Here is a 17,300-nt window from a genome sequence, read left to right on the forward strand (position 1 = left end):
CATCTGGGTTTTATACAGCACAGAACTAAACACCTTATCATTCCCCGATCCGCCCGGCTCTCTGGAAACGGACCCCGGTTTAAGTTTAATGTCTGACGCACCGGGATGTCACAATGCGTGTTCTTTACGTGTAACCGGTTACACGAATCATTTCGGAACCAGGCCGGCTCTGACGCAAGTCACTTCTTGAGAAATAGCAAATATTACTCATAATTAATGTCACTCGGTGTCCTCCCCTCCTCCTCCCTCCTGCCCGTCCCGGATCTATATAAACGTCTCGGCAAATCGGACCCGGATCCAGAATCCAGCATGAATCCCGTTGTGGTCTCCCTGTTCCTGGGCCTGGTTTTGTGCAGCGTGGGCGCGCAGGCGCAGCAGGGCGGAGGTGAGAAGGGATGTAGGGGGGGTTTCTTATACAGAGATAAATTATTATGTCTGGGGGGGTCACAGCTCTACGTAGTTTAAGTATCTAGGACCATCCTGAGGCCAAATGGGATCCAAGGGTTAAACAAGAGGGGTCGAGGCAGGAAGCAAACTGCAAAACCATGGAGTGACCAGTAGAATCGAAACTGGGAGCACAAGGACCAAAGTAATATGGGAAGAGAGAGACAGGGGAGGCGATGGGAGAGAAGAGAAAGGGGATGTGAGAAGAGAGAGAGGATGGGAGAGAAGAGAGAGAGGGGAGATGGGAGAGAAGAGAGAGAGGGGATGAGAGAAGAGAGAGAGGGGGGAGGGGATGGGAGAGAAGAGAAAGGGGATGTGAGGGATAAGAGAGAGAGAGGATGGGAGTGAAGAGATAGAGGGGATGAGAGAAGAGAGAGGGGGTATGGGAGAGAAGAGAAAGGGGATGTGAGAGATAAAAGAGAGAGGATGGGAGAGAAGAGAGAGAGAGGGGATGGGAGAGAAGAGAGAGAGGGGATGAGAGAAGAGAGAGAGAGAGGGGAGGGGATGGGAAAGAAGAGAAAGGGGATGGGAGAAAAGAGAGAGAGAGGATAGGAGAGAAGAGAGGGGATGGGAGAGAAGAGAGAGGGCATGGGAGAGAAGAGAGAGGGCATGGGAGAGAAGATAGTGGATGGAAGGGAAGAGAGAGAGAGGGGGTGCGGAGAGACATTTAAATACATAAAGGGAGATAACAAAGGACAGGAGGGAATTTATTTCAAAGGAGGAGAAAAGTTACAACAAGAAACCGGGATCTAACGGCCGACTAGCCGGGGGCCGGAAGGGGCCGGATGGTTCTGTGTAGCTTCTTTCTGTTAATTGTGATATTTTTGCTCTGTACACCATTTTTTATATTGATCGATTGCTTTGTATGTTGCAGGGACTCCTGGACTCTGCCCAGTAGTAACAGTCAACTGCGAAGGTCCTCCATCCACAGCAGTATGTGCCTCTGACAAGGAGTGTCCTAGGGGTCAAAAGTGCTGCATCGTCCTCTGCGACTTTGCCTGTATATCTGTCTGATAATGTAAGTGCCCGTACATGCGCAGTGATAGAGGAGCAGGGTCTCCTCTCTAGAGTGTTCTTACAAACTTCTGTGTGCCGAGTGTTCTTTTTTGGCCAGTTCCTATTTGCTCCCCAAGTGCTTGTGCCCCTCTCTCCTCCCCTGATGCCCCTCTCTCTTCCCCGATGCCCCTCTCTCCTCCCCTGATGCCCCTCTCTCCTCCCCTGATGGCCCCTCTCTCCTCCCTGATGCCCCTTTCTCCCCCCTGATGTCCCTCTCTGCGTTCTCCTCCCCTGATGCCCCTCTCCTCGATGGCCCTTTCTCCCACCATGATGTCCCTCTTTCCTAGGAGCTCAGAATGTTTGCTCAGTGTTTGTTAACACCGCTAATTATAATTGTAACGTTTGTATGATCGCAGTAAACGTGGCACACGGTATTTCCCTCACGTGTGATAAATAATGTGAAAATAATTTCTATTATGGATTATTAACATCAGATCAGGCAGTTTTATCGTATAGAAAGAGCCACAAACCCAAATTAAAGAAATAAATCCAACTGCCTGAGTGCCAGACCTTCAGTGATTTGCTGCAGTGTCTTCCTATCACTACAATAACTTTAGCATTTTCCAGGCATTCGGTGACCCCCCCCCCTGTGATAAGCAGCAGCCCCCCAACCCGCAGCGGCTTCCCGGAGACATCCCGGATCATTGGAGAAGCGAGGAATACACCGTCGCCATCTGGTGGCCGGGAGCCGTAACATCAGCCGGCGTGCTGTCCGTGCGCTTTATCCTGCACCCCGACGCTTTAAACCCACAGCGTGTCTCAGAAACCCAGTAACGGTCTCTACGCGAGACGTCTCTGCCAATAAATGCATCCAATAAACTACCTGCTCCTATGTGAAAAAGTCATTGACCCCCTTTTTTATTTATTTTATACATTGTGCGGAGTTCACAGATGGAGAATAAGCAAACATGTCCAGCTTTGCAGTCTTCCAAATCAATACATCCAACGGACATTCTCCGGGGCGCGTCATCCAACACGTTACACGTTACACGAGACACTAAGTGCAGCCCTGTCTGAGAACGTCTCCAGCGCCACGTGGCGGAAACGGGATGTATTTGGGAAGAGGGGATTTTAGGTGCCGACCCACCTTCATCGAGGGGTAAATAGTTTAAATCCACGTAGCTCGAATAATCACAAGAAAATGCGTCTTTGACACGGAGAACGCGACCAAAAATCACCATAACGTGATAGGCGTGCGAGTGTTTATTGGGGTAACAGGAAGCGATCAGACGGCGGTAACCAGCGACAGGCGATATGCAGGAAGAGGCTCTCAGGAAGTGCGCCGGAGCGGAGCGGCCGCCGGCGGGTCACGGACTCCGTCAGCTGGGTTTCCATAAACGCGTCCTATAGAAAGCATCGCTAATGATCCCCAGCTGTTTGTTTTCATTTATTCATTTTGTGGGCTGAAAAAAAGGAAAAAACATATTTTAGTAAAATGACTAAATTTTCTTTACTAACCAACATCGGAAGGTGAAATGCTGGAACGGATAACATCGCATCACACTCCGGCGATGATGTCACATAATGTATCCTTCCCTTTTGAAGGGAAAACATAAACCCGATTTTTGGTGCACTCCAGGCATATTTCAGACTGTATTCTGAGAGCGATCTATACCTGCCAAGTGTCCCTGTTCAGTATATTTTTGCCCCTGTTTTTGTGTTATTGCAATATCCTCACCCTGAGCAGCGTTTTGTAGCAGCCGTAGTTACAGCACTTCTCATTCCCGGTGCAACCAAAGTCTGTCACGCATTCGTCTGGTGGGGGGGGTCTTGACATAAAAGCGGAGTGATGGGGCACCTACCTGGCTTTTCTCCACGGTGTAAGTGGAGAGATCACTGGCCGGGAGCTGCAACCATCAAACTATCTACAAACTAACTTATCTGCCTGTGAAAACATCTCATGTAACAATATTCGGCTCCAATCTACCAATAGTGTCCCTTCTCACCTCCATACAACTGCCCCTGCGTGCCCACGCTGGTCACAAAGCGCCCCAGGAGACCACAACAAGGTGCAAGGCGGAATCTGGGTCTGATACCCTCAGACATTTCTACAGATCCAGGACGGGGCAGGATGGAGGGAGGGGGCAGGATGGAGGGACGGGGCAGGATGGAGGGACGGGGCAGGATGGAGGGACGGGGCAGGATGGAGGGACGGGGCTGGATGGAGGGACGGGGCAGGATGGATGGACGGGGCAGGATGGAGGGACGGGACAGGATGGAGGGACGGGGCAGGATGGAGGGACGGGGTTGGATGGAGGGACGGGGCAGGATGGAGGGACGGGGCAGGATGGAGGGACGGGGCAGGATGGATGGACGGGGCAGGATGGAGGGACGGGGCAGGATGGAGGGACGGGGCAGGATGGAGGGATGGGGCTGGATGGAGGGACGGGGCTGGATGGAGGGACGGGGCAGGATGGATGGACGGGACAGGATGGAGGGACGGGGCAGGATGGAGGGACGGCGCAGGATGGAGGGGCGGGGCTGGATGGAGGGACGGGGTTGGATGGAGGGACGGGGCAGGATGGAGGGACGGGGCAGGATCGAGGGACGGCGCAGGATGGAGGGACGGGGCAGGATGGATGGACGGGACAGGATGGAGGGACGGGGCAGGATGGAGGGACGGGGCTGGATGGATGGACGGGACAGGATGGAGGGACGGGGCTGGATGGATGGACGGGACAGGATGGAGGGACGGGGCTGGATGGTTGGACGGGACAGGATGGAGGGACGGGGCTGGATGGATGGACGGGACAGGATGGATGGACGGGGCTGGATGGTTGGACGGGACAGGATGGAGGGACGGGGTTGGATGGAGGGACGGGGCTGGATGGAGGGACGGGGCTGGATGGAGGGGCGGGGCTGGATGGAGGGACGGCGCAGGATGGAGGGACGGGGCTGGATGGATGGACGGGACAGGATGGAGGGGCGGGGCTGGATGGAGGGACGGGGTTGGATGGAGGGACGGGGCAGGATGGAGGGACGGGGCTGGATGGAGGGACGGGGCTGGATGGAGGGACGGGGCAGGATGGAGGGACGGGGCTGGATGGATGGACGGGGCTGGATGGAGGGGCGGGGCTGGATGGAGGGACGGGGTTGGATGGAGGGACGGGGCTGGATGGAGGGACGGGGTGGACACACAGAGATGTATTTAGTATGAGTAACAGTGTTTCACAGGGAACGTCCACATATTGTGACACCCCGGTGTATGTGACCTGCCGGATCATACAGAACCGATTATAGAAACCGACCCATTCACACATATTCTGACGTGACAGGATCAGTCCGAGATCAGAAATCAAGTATTACATTGAGATGGGTCTCCTGAAGGCGGGAGATTCAGGGAATAACAACACAAATAACAATAATGGGTAACAATAATCTACAGAACTATCAGCGAGGTGTTATGTATCCGTGTGTAGGGACCATTCCTAAAAAATTCAACAAAAAAACAAGCAAACCAGGAATTATGAGCATTTACCAGTCTTGGCCACGGATCCCACCTCTGCCACCAATAAGTAAAGCGTTTTCTGTTACCTACCATGGGATCCAAGCACTCCATGCCAGAGACAAAGCAGCATTTCTGTCTCCCTGGACAGTCGCAGTCCTTCCAACACCTCGGTGCTGGCGTGGTGCGCAAGCACAGCGCCTTTACTATTGGGCATTGGCCAGGTCTCACTGAAACAGAGAATGAACTTTCATCACCGCGTCCACAAAACCCTTTTGTATCATTCCGTATATAATATATAATTGTAACCCCTCAAGGGATTTTAGTGATGGCTGCTGTGTCACTGACTCACCTGCAGTTCTTATGGAGTGACCAGCAGATGGCGAACTGCAAAGCACATGGATGAGGTGAAAAAGGGGCCATTGGAGTTTGGAGACAGGAGTTGAGAGTTGGATGCCAGAGGTGAAGGACCCTTGATGAGAGAGAAGGAGAGGGAGAGAGGCCTAAGACCAGAGGCCTGCTTGAAATCCATGCTCAGGGGAGAGTTGCAGCATCCTGGCAGAATCTTCCAGCAGACAGAGATACAGAGCTGTTTGCAGCAGAGTTGGCAGTGAAGAAGTTAAAGGCTGAACTGCCCTGATTGCAGGTGGTAGAGTGGTAAGCCTAAAACCTCTCCCCCTGTCTCCACAACAGGGCACCCTGAATTCTGCCACACACCAACAAAAGCTTTTGATCTCCAGTCCCACTGACATACTGAAGTTCCAATACAATTCAACTCATACTGTGGAGTAAGTTACTCATGGGCCCCAACTGTGTTATGTGCACCAACTAAAGGTACCCAGCGGCCAGTAGGGCGAAGATTAGGGTGGGCCGCAGTGATTGTTGTGGGTGGGTGAACCTTGTATTGTATATTTCATTTCTGTATATTTTATTCTAATATATTTCATGGTTTTCTGTTGCATTTATGCAGAGTGTTTTGCTGTGCAATACAAAGTTAATTTTAAGTTAGCCCTGTGTCAGTTTTATTAATCACTCGGCTATGTTCCCAGCGGGAGCTCATATCCATACCCTGGATGCTCCGTTGGGTGGAGGCACTGCCACAGTTATGTATCCCAACTCCCAGGTAGCGGAGGCTCAGGATTGGCCTGCAGAGCGCAAAGAGGTAACTGGGGTAAATGACCACAGAGATATTGGTGGGTCTACCCAAAAACCCGTTACATAATATTATAATATAAAGGATTCCTTGAAATAGACCTTATTAAAAAAATACACCTTTTTCAGTAAAAGACAACAAAACTTACGTTCCTTCATTGAGTGAGCTGGAATATTTATGAATTCTAATAATATTCTACAAAAGGGAAATTAATCGGCACTCATGTAAAAACAAAGTAAGTTATATAAATCAAAGAAAAACTATTTAAGGACAAGACATTTCTGGCCTGCCGGATTCAAGAGTAAAATCTTAACCCCAAGGTTCACAGGGGAAACAGTAGTGCTGGTTGGCCACCAGTGAAAACGCGCACTCACCACGTGCAGCAGCATGCAATACCACACACAGCGGCTACAGCATTTCTACCAGACAGTCTTGGCTGTGGCGCCGGGGAGCCCTGGGATGTTCTCGATAGTGTCTTTGGCTCTGATGAGCTTGTGGATCACACGGTGTAACCACAAGTCTGGTTTAACTCCCTCCAGTTGGTGCTCCCTTACAAATTTGCCCACGTCCGAGTAGAACCAGGGCATGGTCCAATTGTAAGGGATGGAGCTGTCCCACTTTTCCCACTTGAGCTGCCTCCACAGGGGCAGCAGGAAGAAGCGAGACATGGAGTTTCCAGCAGAGCCTTTCACTACGTCTCTGAGAGTCCTGCGCACGCAGTTGCACACAAAGAAGGTCCTCAGCATGGTAGGGATGTCAGGCACTCCTTTGCCTCCCTTGCCGGGTTCCTTGTACATCACTGCGCGCTTTACTCTGTCCATTTTGGAGCCCCAGATGAAGTGAAAAACTGCTCGGTTGATGGCTCGGTGAATGGTGACCAGCAGGGGCCACGCCTGAGCCACGTACTGCAGTACGGGAAGAATCTCGTTACGCAGCACCAGCACTTTCCCTTCGATGGTAAGGTCTCTGAGGCTCCACAGCCCAAATTTCTGCTTTACTTTGTTGAGTCTCTACCAGAGCAATCCCACTTCAACAGCCTGGCGGAATAGAAGAGCTACTTAGCACTTAACATGATTCGTCAGCATGAAATCCTGATGCTGGCTTATTAGTTAAGGCTTGGGGTAGCCAAGAAATACCAATTACATGAGTTATGGTGAGTAAAGGTGATAGAAAAATCTTCCACTTAAAATTAAGGAGGTAGTAGATGTATTATTATTAATCACTCATCTACAGACACCAGACACGCCAGAAAGCTTGTTATTCCCTCAGAAATCTCATGGCGCTGCCACAACCACAAGGGATTCTGGGTAAGTGCATGCAAATAATGTCAACAATATTCACCTTTTCCCTCTATATCAACTTTATACACGGAACTCTTGAAAATAATTAATAGACTTGTGCATTCGCCTTCGGGCGAACATGAAAACGAACGCGAAGAGTCTGTCTTTTTGTTCGTTCCGAAGAAACGTAAAAGAGAAGACAGCGCCGGTAAAAGGCAGGCGAAGACGAAGACTCACACGCGAAGAATCTTCATGATCGTCTTCGTCTACTAACCTCCCCGGTCCCTTCCCCATCTAGCCTACCTTATCTTCACGGCATCGCGGGAGGTGACGGAAGCGGAAATCCGCAGGTTCGTCGTCAGGGGTTACAGGGCAGTGCGAGTGAGCCTATTGGTCACCTGCAGGGTCTTCCAATTGATTGATGCCAGAGGAAGACCCTGCAGGTGACCATTAGGCTCACTCGCACAGCCTTTTTAACTCCTGATTTCCGCTCCCATTAACCCCTGCGATGCTGCGTTGGATAACAGGAGCAGAAATCCGTAGGATAAAGGGCCGTGCAACCGACCAATAGGCTCACTCGCACGGCCCCTTATCACTAGTTGCTATGCAGAAAAAAAGAAAAGAAAAAAACACCTGGGACCCTGCTGTAACAGTTAAAAGTCCGTGCCAGCGACCAACAAAGTCACCAGTACCGACATTTAACTTAGCATAATAACTTATTATAACTTCGCACACAATGCTGCCCTCTGCCGGTACGATACATTGAGTAGCTTAATAAGTTATTATGCTACTCAATGTATAACCAACAGAGGGCAGCATTCTGTCCGATGATATATCAGCCATATGTGGCAGTGTGCTCATTTTCATTTATTAATTATTTAAATAAAATATATTCCCATGATCCGCTGGTCTCCCCGCCGCACTCGCAGACATTAATTCTGTCCAACTTGCAAACTCTTTTTTTCTATTTATTTTGTTGGTTTTTTTTGTATTAAACCATTACACGGAAGGATCATGGGAATATATTTTATTTGAATAAATGCAAATGAGCATACTGCCACATATGGCTAATATATGTTCGGACAGAATGCTGCCCTCTGTTGGTGAGATACATTAAGTAGCAGAATAACATTGGATTTCAAGCATATGGAACAATGCTACTCAATGTATAACCAACAGAGTTCCAAAGGGCTATTCAAGGAGATTTAATTAGTCAATGAAGCTGTGTTTAGAATACCAGCTTTTAAACTCTAACAAATACAATAAATATACTATAAAAGATCCAAACTGGCCCTTCATAAAGTATAGAAGTCAAAAACAAGCAATCTTACGCATAACCTATGGCGAGAAAAACAATATGGGAGCCACATTTTTTTATTTATTCATTTGTATATTACAGAGATGACCACGCCACTAGCGTATCAGACTGGTCCCACACATCAGGGCAGCCTAGACGACCTAGGTTTCTCCCCTGTGAAGCCACCTCCATCCCAACCATAAGGCCCGCAGGCGAGCCGAATCTGCTTGGTCCCTCCAAGCAAGGGTTGGTATCGCTAGAACAATTGATGGAGGTGGGAGAGCCGCCCATAAGAGCGACCTAACTCCCCTCCTCACCAGAAAAGCCAGGACCTTTTAAAGGACCCAGCTCCACCTTGGATTTCCAGAGGTTTCCTTATAAATGCTGTATACTGTGACATGCTGTATTGATAAAAAATATTGCAAAAGACAAAACAAATAAACCCACATACTGGAATAAAGAAACCAATATACAAAGCGCTCCCCAAGGAAGCCCCAGCACATAGGCTGGTGTGATAAAAAAGCATCCAAAATATAAGGCTGGGGCCAGTGTATTCACAATGAAAAAGTGCACGGAGGGGTCTGAAATGCAAAAAGCGCTCCCCAGCATGCGCAGAAAAAAGTGAAGTGTACTTTCTTGGTCTGAGGTCTTCTATCAGCCATAGCACACCGGTGATGCCTATGAAAGCATGAAATGTTTGCCGTTTTTTTATTCCTCATCCAGTGGAGCCTTGCCATGCATTTTGGGACTGGACGGCCTTGATGGGTGGAATCTGATATGGTAATGAGGAGATCTTCTCTGTAATGGTTTAAAATGCTGTTACCCCTCCTATCATTTCATAGGGCAGGCACTGTCTGTTCTTGGTCTGAGATGAGGCTCCCATGTTGGTTTTATCACCTTGAGTTATTTTCAATATACACAGACGGGTGTCCCTGCTCACAACAACTAGGGGGGGGACATCAAGCATATAAATAGATTTGGTTCTTCTCCCAAGCTGGTGTGTTCCGATTGAGGTGGCTACTTCAGCGCTCTCTGTTTCTGGCTTGAAGTGGGGTTCCTATGTTGTTTTTTTAGCCTTAGGTTATTCTGGAGATGCACAGATTTGGGTCTCTGGCTCGTTGCACCCACGGGGATGGTTTCTTTATAATGTGTCCAGGGGAGCCTTCCTATGTATTTTGTGCCTGAGCTTCTCTGAGGGGTGGAACCAGTCTGATATGCAAATTTAGTGCTGTTTAAAATGGTCTGAGATGAGGCTCCCATGTTATTTTTCTCACCTTAGGTTATTAAGGCCCACTGGCCCCCACTGTAAAACCAACAGAGGGCAGCATTCTGCCCGAAGATATATTAGCCATATGTGGCAGTGTGTTTCATTTTCATCTCCCCGCCGCACTCGCAGACATTAATTCTGTTGAACTTGCAAACTCTTTTTTTCTATTTATTTTGAGGGTTTTTGTATTAAACTGTTAGACAAAAGGATTATGGGAATGTATTTTATTTGAATAAATGCAAATGAGCACACTGTCACATATGGCTAATATATGTTCGGACAGAATGCAGCCATATGTAGCAGTGTGCTGATTTGCATTTATTCAAATAAAATATATTCCCATGATCCTTTCGTCTAACAGTTTAATACAAAAAAAAACCCAAAATAAATAGAATAGAAGAGTTTGCAAGTTGGACAGAATTAATGTCCGCGAGTGCGGCGGGGAGACCAGCGGATCATGGGAATATATTTTATTTAAATAATTAATAAATGAAAATGAGCACACTGCCACATATGGCTGATATATCATCGGACAGAATGCTGCCCTCTGTTGGTTATATATTGAGTAGCATAATATTCTGCCTGAGAATATATTAGCCATATATGGTAGTGTGCTCATTGGAGTCCCCCTGCTGGCGACCAATAGAGCTGCTCATACGGACATTTAAACTCCTGGCACCAGAGCTGCTGCTGTACGCATATTAACCCCTTAACCGGAAAAAAAACTACGAAAAAATGAACACGAAGAATGTCCACGAATATTCGCCCGAAGAAGCCCGAAGACAGGAACGGGCGAATATTCGCGGAATACGAAGATTTTTTTTTAGCCGAAGACGAGCACGAAGAAGAAGAGCCCCCTGGTGCCAAAGTCTAATAATTACCACCACTTGTTGCTGTGGTCCAACTGGTCCTTGTAGAAATTAATCCAGGTTCAGCGGCAAGGAATTAAGTGGGAAGAAATCTAACTTTCTAAAAGTTATATATATGTTAGAACTCAAAGTAACTCTAAGAGTAAAACACGGTGCCGGGATCTTATGATGATGAAAAATTTAAATTGACTCTCACTCGCCAAATTTACTCCCGGACAATCAGGGTGAGTGAGTTTCGGTCAGAGAGTCCAATTTGTATTGGTGAATTCCCTTATTATTTCAAACAGAAGCTTTTAAAGACAGGGCTCATTATCATAGCCTCCACCTACGGACTGCAATTCTCCAATCATAACGGTGGGTTTTACCCATTATAATTAGGACTTCTAATCTTATTTACACCAAGAGACGCTCCGGTCTAAGAAATAACTTAAGACATTACAGATGCATTTGGAATTTATCCTTGGTCTCCGGTATCTCCAGACGTTACCTCCTAGATTGTAAATCAGGTTTTGGTGGTCTTACGATGTATCCCCCTTTCCCATTTACATACAAAGGGTGTATTAGTCCTTTCCATGCTGAAAACCGGCCCCTTAAGCGCGTGGTGAGTACTTTTTCCAGATGTTTCACTATTGATATTTGAGGAAATGAATAATACAACTGCACATGTGAGGAACCGAGATCTCAATGTTAAACATTTAAGGACAGTTTTTTTGTTTATTATTCTTATAAAGAACAATAGGGAATATGTTTGAAATCATATGTACAGGCTTATTTGCATACAATCTGGAGGGCGTGGTCTAACTCTGCTCCGTTAAAGCATTTCTACAACCCACCAAATCATTCGCCTCATTACTCCTTTCCAGTTTAGGAATTTTTACCCCATCGGTATCACAAACCCCTAATAGTGCATAGCGTGACACAGGCAGGATGCTTTGCGCTTCTGGATGCGACGCAGTCCTTAGCCAGGACGAAGCTTGCGACTAAAGCAAGCAATCTTTTTGATCTATCGTTAACAACAGCAAAGGAGCCCCGCAAATGCCAGGCATCAAAAAATTGATTAGTTGTTCCTCCCCACGGAAAATCTTTAGTAAAAGGCGAAAGATTTATTCGGTCTGAAGAGAAACCAGAGTCCATGAGACTCTCAAACCATAGATCATCAGAACAGGCATCTGTCTCAAAAAGAACATCCTCGTAAAGCCTTTATTTCAGACTTCAAAAAAGATCAAAACCCAGAGTTCTCCATCAGAGTAATACTTACATCATGTCACAGCCCCATCTCCTCCATCCGATCTTTGCCCATGCACCACAATCTCAGTCCCAGAATTCGAAGATCCGGCATCCGAACCTCCAAATCAACACCGGCCTCACTCCCCTCAGACTTAACCGGGGAAGACGCGCTACTTCCCACCTCCATCTTACCTCCTGTAAACCGGACCCCCACTGTATCTCCAGCTGCCATCATCTCCAACCGAGACTTTAACGCCTTCAGAACCACCTTCGTCAAATCCATAGCTTCAAGCGCAATCCACTATTGCCTTCCCGCTGCCAGAAGCAGCCGAGGTTGGACTCCCAATAATAGCAGTCGCCTTAAGACTCACAAAGCACCAATCCCAAAAGCTCACTCATATCTGCTCCATAGCACCGCCAACTCAGACGCTGCACTTGATCTAAACCAAAAGGCTGAGAACAACCCAAACATCCCACAATTAAATTTTTCTTTTCTTTTTGAAGCCCGAGGTGCGTGCTCCTTGGTGCCGCATTCTGTGCACAAGGCAGCAGAAGCCAGACTACGATACCGAGTTCCCTCACGGAGAACTCGGACAAATTCCAACCCCCCCCCATGGGAGGGTCGGATCTTGAGTCTCACTCCGAAGAGTGAGACTTCTTGCTGGCCTTCTTGAAGAGAGGAAAGGGCCAGAAGGCTCCAATCCTCCTCCAGCAAAGTCCAGGCTTCACTGCCTCTTAAAAAGAAAACAGTGTCCAAAAACGAAGTGACAAAATCGTGTGCCAAAGAATAGTGATGGCCAAGCCGTGAATTTCAAAAGCCGTGAATCAAAAAAGGGGGACAAATTAATTGGCACTCGTGACCACACGAAGTGATTAAATAAATAAAGAAAATAATTTAAGGGCAGGCCATTTCTGGCCTGCCAGATTCAAAAATAAATCTCATCCCCAAGACCTGATGGTACATGGGGGCGAGTAGTGCTGGAAGGCCGCCAGTGAGAACGTGCGCTCACCGTGTGTAGTGGCGTGCAAGGCCATTTCTGCCAGGGCAATTCCACCTCGGGTTCCATTTGCTTTCCCGAACCCTAAGGCCAGAGGATCAGTGTCATCTCTCCTCCCAGTAAGAGAGACTACACTTGATCTTAGCCAAAAGACCGATGAGGTTGGGATCCCACATCCCACAATGTTCACTTAATCTTAATAGAAACCAGAGTATCCCCAAACCTACCGCAGTGCAACGGCCCGGCTACAGGCAGTGCTCCTCGAGGTTAAGGTGTGTTTAATTAATCCCACCCAGCTCTTGCCTGATCATTGGAACCTTTAACACATGCAAAACACAATTGCAAAGGGATTGGAACAATTTAATATTGGGCTGTTTTAAAGTCTTATTAAACTAACAATAAGGCGGGGCGTTTCTCGGTGCATCATGGGTATTCAAATGAGGCGGCAGCTCAAACAAACCTTCCAGCAGTCTTAGTGACTGGGGCGCGAGGTTGCTTCTTTGAAACAATGTTGTTTGCGTTAAGAAAAGAAAAGCTGAAGATTGTAACTCCCCCACCGCTTACCTACGGGGGTCCGCAACTTCCCCTTCTGCTGCAGCCACCAGAAGTTCCTGGCACACATTCTTTGGGCTGCGTTACAAGGTTAGGGGTAAGGCTTCGGGATGGAATCTGATTACTACTCTTTTTTCCAATCGTGGCGTGCTGAACCCATCGGCTTCACAAATACCAAGTTGCCTGATGCTGTTTCCTTTGAAAGCAAATATATCTTTTCCACAAATCCAATCTTTCTAATTAAACCACCTTTCCAAAGTTAGCGGTTAGAAACGTTTAAGCATGGAAAGGTTTGGTGATAGAGCTTGGGTTAGGGGCGGGTTAAGCTCATGGCTTTGAAGAGGCCCAGTTACAGTTAGCTTCGGAGTACTGTTAATGGTTTACGGTTGACAGTTTAGGGTTAGGTAAGGCTTAGAATCCTTCCCCATTGTGGCGTGTTTAGCCCATCCTTTTCACAATCACCTTTTCACAAGCATCGCCAGCGCCAACATTTTGCACCTAAGATTATAAAAAGTACCTAACAAAATTGTTTTTGTTTTAAAACTGCGGTGGGAAGAAAACGCACGAAATACCGCACAGTTCATCATACAGCCTTGCGACGAACGAGCAAGAGGCTCACTAACGGCAGCGCACGGACGATCAGACTTCCCAGGACTTCATTTTGATGAGATTTTAACCAAATGCCTGCATATGCACCTTGTGCATAAAAAACTGTGAGTGCATTCCTATTGGTAGATATCGTTTTACCGGAAGATACTGCACCATTTTAGTTTGTCTTTTAGATTTCCATTGAAGAACATGAAAGCCTTTTTACTGTCCATATCGATGGGTTGGATTTGCCTCTTTCACTTGTGAGTGCAATATATCACTTGGCCACTACAATTGAACATACCGTCTACACTATATTGTATTGTTTTTTCCCCTATATATGCACCTGCGCCCCATACATTTCTGGCTCGCTTGTATTCTTACACTTTGAGGAGAGTGTCGTTTGGGCAGCTGCGGTCCATACTAGGAAAGTATTATTACATACAATTTATCTACTATTTATCACATTTCACCTAAGTAGCACGTCATTTTGGGTTTTTTTCTCACGGTGCCCCTAAATTAACCCTAAATACCCCATCAACCATAACTGCCCCTAAATTAACCCTAAATACCCCATTAACCATAACTGCCCCTAAATTAACCCTAAATACCCCATCAACCATAACTGCCCCTAAATTAACCCTAAATACCCCATTAACCATAACTGCCCCTAAATTAACCCTAAATACCCCATCAACCATAACTGCCCCTAAATTAACCCTAAATACCCCATTAACCATAACTGCCCCTAAATTAACCCTAAATACCCCATCAACCATAACTGCCCCTAAATTAACCCTAAGTACCCCATTAACCACAACTGCCCCTAAATTAACCCTAAAGACCCCATTAACCATAACTGCCCCTAAATTAACCCTAAAGACCCCATTAACCATAACTGCCCCTAAATTAACCCTAAATACCCCATTAACCATAACTGTCCCTAAATTAACCCTGAAGACCCCATTAACCATAACTGCCCCTAAATGAACCCTAAAGACCCCATTAACCATAACTGCCCCTAAATTAACCCTGAACACCCCATTAACCATAACTGTCCCTAAATTAACCCTAAACACCACATCATCCATAACTGCCCCTAAATTAAGCCTAAACACCCCATTAACCATAACTGCCCCTAAATAAATTGCATGTACTCCAGATAAATTACCGAATAAATTGGTATGGTTGATGGGGTCTTTAGGATTCATTTACAGGCAGTTATGGTTGATGGGGTGTTTAGGGTTAATTTAGGGGCAGTTATAGTCAATGGGGTCTTTAGGGTTAATTTAGTGCTGAGGACTGAGGGTTAATTTAATTAATTTAATAAAGTTAACTTAAGGTGTAGTTAGAGGTAAAGGGGGCAAACTGAGAGGAATCGAAATCTTGCGGGCAGTAAAGATTTGAATCTCTGAACGAATCTCTGAACGACTCTCTGCCTTCAGTGACATCACCAGAGTAGGCGGGCAGGAGGGTTCATTGACTGTAATGAAAGGGGCGCGGCCAATCGTCAGTGTGACTGCAGGCAGGGACTGGGAAACAGTAACTGCTGTGAGTCACACTGAGTGATCCGAAGAATCGGATCATGAATCGGATCATTTCAATGAACGACTCGAATGATCCGATTCACTTTACTGATCCGAACTTCCCATCACTGGTGACAAAGGCAATAGACGTAAGCTTCATGCCCCCAATATAACCCTTAGAACTGCAACAATGTTACCGCTACCCACCAATGACAGGAGAGCTGTGGACGCGCCAGCGGGCATCACCCCCTTCCTATTGGTCCAGGGGGCCCCTTTATTGTATGCATGTTTCTAATTTTGAAATCTAATAAACATTGAATAAGAAAAAGAATCTATTTAGCACAGTTTTTTGGTTTTTGTAGACTTATTTCATATAACAGTCAGAAATAGTGCATTTTTTATAAAGAATCACAATATATATATTTTTATAGAAAATGAGATGATATGATCCAAATAATGACATCTAAAGAAAGCCCTTCTTCTCCAGAAAAAAAAAACAACAATATATAACTTTTGTGGGTTCAGTAAATGAGAGAGGAAAATTACAGCTGAACTCGAACCCCGCAGAAATAAGGAGACCGCCTCGATCATAACGAGAACAAAAAGAAAAAAACAGCTCAGTCCTAAAAGGGTTAAGGCGTCTTTTTTGAGAATTTCACGTTTCCCTATTTTTTATGAATCTAGTGGCTTCTTCATGATAATATTTACTGGGAAGGATTCTTCAGCCCCCACCATTGTTTTTTTTCACTATGTGTAGATTTCACTTTATTTTTTATTAATTACTAAATATATTAAATATCGCGATAGCTCCTGATTTTTGTGAATATGAGAAATAAACGAGCCTTTTCTTGAAGGAACGTGTGAATACATTTATTCTCTGTATTCTGGGGATTTATTGGGATCCGGGATCCTCCAAAAAGGGATCGAGTGAATTTCTGTAACTCCGCAGACAAAGAGAATGCGCCAAGTTTAGCTGCGGGGGGCAAACTTAAGACCCCGTTTAATGCGCTTTATGCGGTTTTGGTTAAATTGTTTTATAAATAGCGATCGTGGATGTTTTCTGCCCCGTGTTTCTCTGTTATGTAGATCTTGCCCCCGTGTTGTCTCTTTTTCTAGGTTGTGGCCCGTGTTTGAGTGCCGTGTAATGTGAGGAGATTGTATCCGTGCCCCACGCGGGGCTGCAGTCTGAAGAAGTCGTTGATGTAGAGACGCGTTGGCTGTCGTCGGTAAGGTTTGGATCGGTTCTGTACCGGTATACGGTTAGGATTGGTGTCGGGGAATTTCCTTCCCTTCATTCTCAGCTTGGTGTTATTATAATGAATATATCCTGCGGCCGGCTAACATTATCCTTTTATGAAATGGTGGAAAACTGTAGCAAATCCCTTCCAAAATACTTTAATAATCTATCTATGCTGCAAGAAAAGCTGAAAAAAGTGAATACATTTCTGCACAAAAACCTGCAGAAAAAATACAGAGCGATGCGTTGGTGGAAGAAGCCCAAAAAATCACGTTTTGGCTAAATTTATAGAGATTGGCGGCCAAATAGCTGCCCCCTGATTGCCCAGCGATCCCAGTGAGCCCCCCGGGCTGTCTGCTTT

The 17,300-nt window shown here is 46.6% G+C and overlaps 2 long non-coding RNA genes and 1 pseudogene across 2 annotated transcripts; 1 reads left to right on the forward strand and 2 right to left on the reverse strand.

Moving 5' to 3' along the window:
• Positions 1 to 220: 220 nt before the first annotated feature.
• LOC128484782 (uncharacterized) lies at positions 221 to 2,319 on the forward strand. Its single transcript, XR_008351194.1, has 3 exons — positions 221 to 385; positions 1,319 to 1,462; positions 2,068 to 2,319. It is a non-coding gene; the product is annotated as an uncharacterized LOC128484782 (long non-coding RNA).
• A 368-nt stretch (positions 2,320 to 2,687) lies between these two features.
• LOC128484784 (uncharacterized) lies at positions 2,688 to 5,125 on the reverse strand. The gene is made up of 2 exons (XR_008351196.1): positions 5,035 to 5,125; positions 2,688 to 2,903 (listed from the first exon to the last, which is right to left on the reverse strand). It is a non-coding gene; the product is annotated as an uncharacterized LOC128484784 (long non-coding RNA).
• Positions 5,126 to 11,836: 6,711 nt separating this feature from the next.
• On the reverse strand, positions 11,837 to 11,939 carry LOC128488267 (uncharacterized; annotated as a pseudogene).
• Between the last annotated feature and the right edge of the window lie 5,361 nt (positions 11,940 to 17,300).

Source organism: Spea bombifrons, chromosome 3 (assembly GCF_027358695.1).
Source record: "Spea bombifrons isolate aSpeBom1 chromosome 3, aSpeBom1.2.pri, whole genome shotgun sequence".
Taxonomy (NCBI): Eukaryota; Metazoa; Chordata; class Amphibia; order Anura; family Pelobatidae; genus Spea; species Spea bombifrons.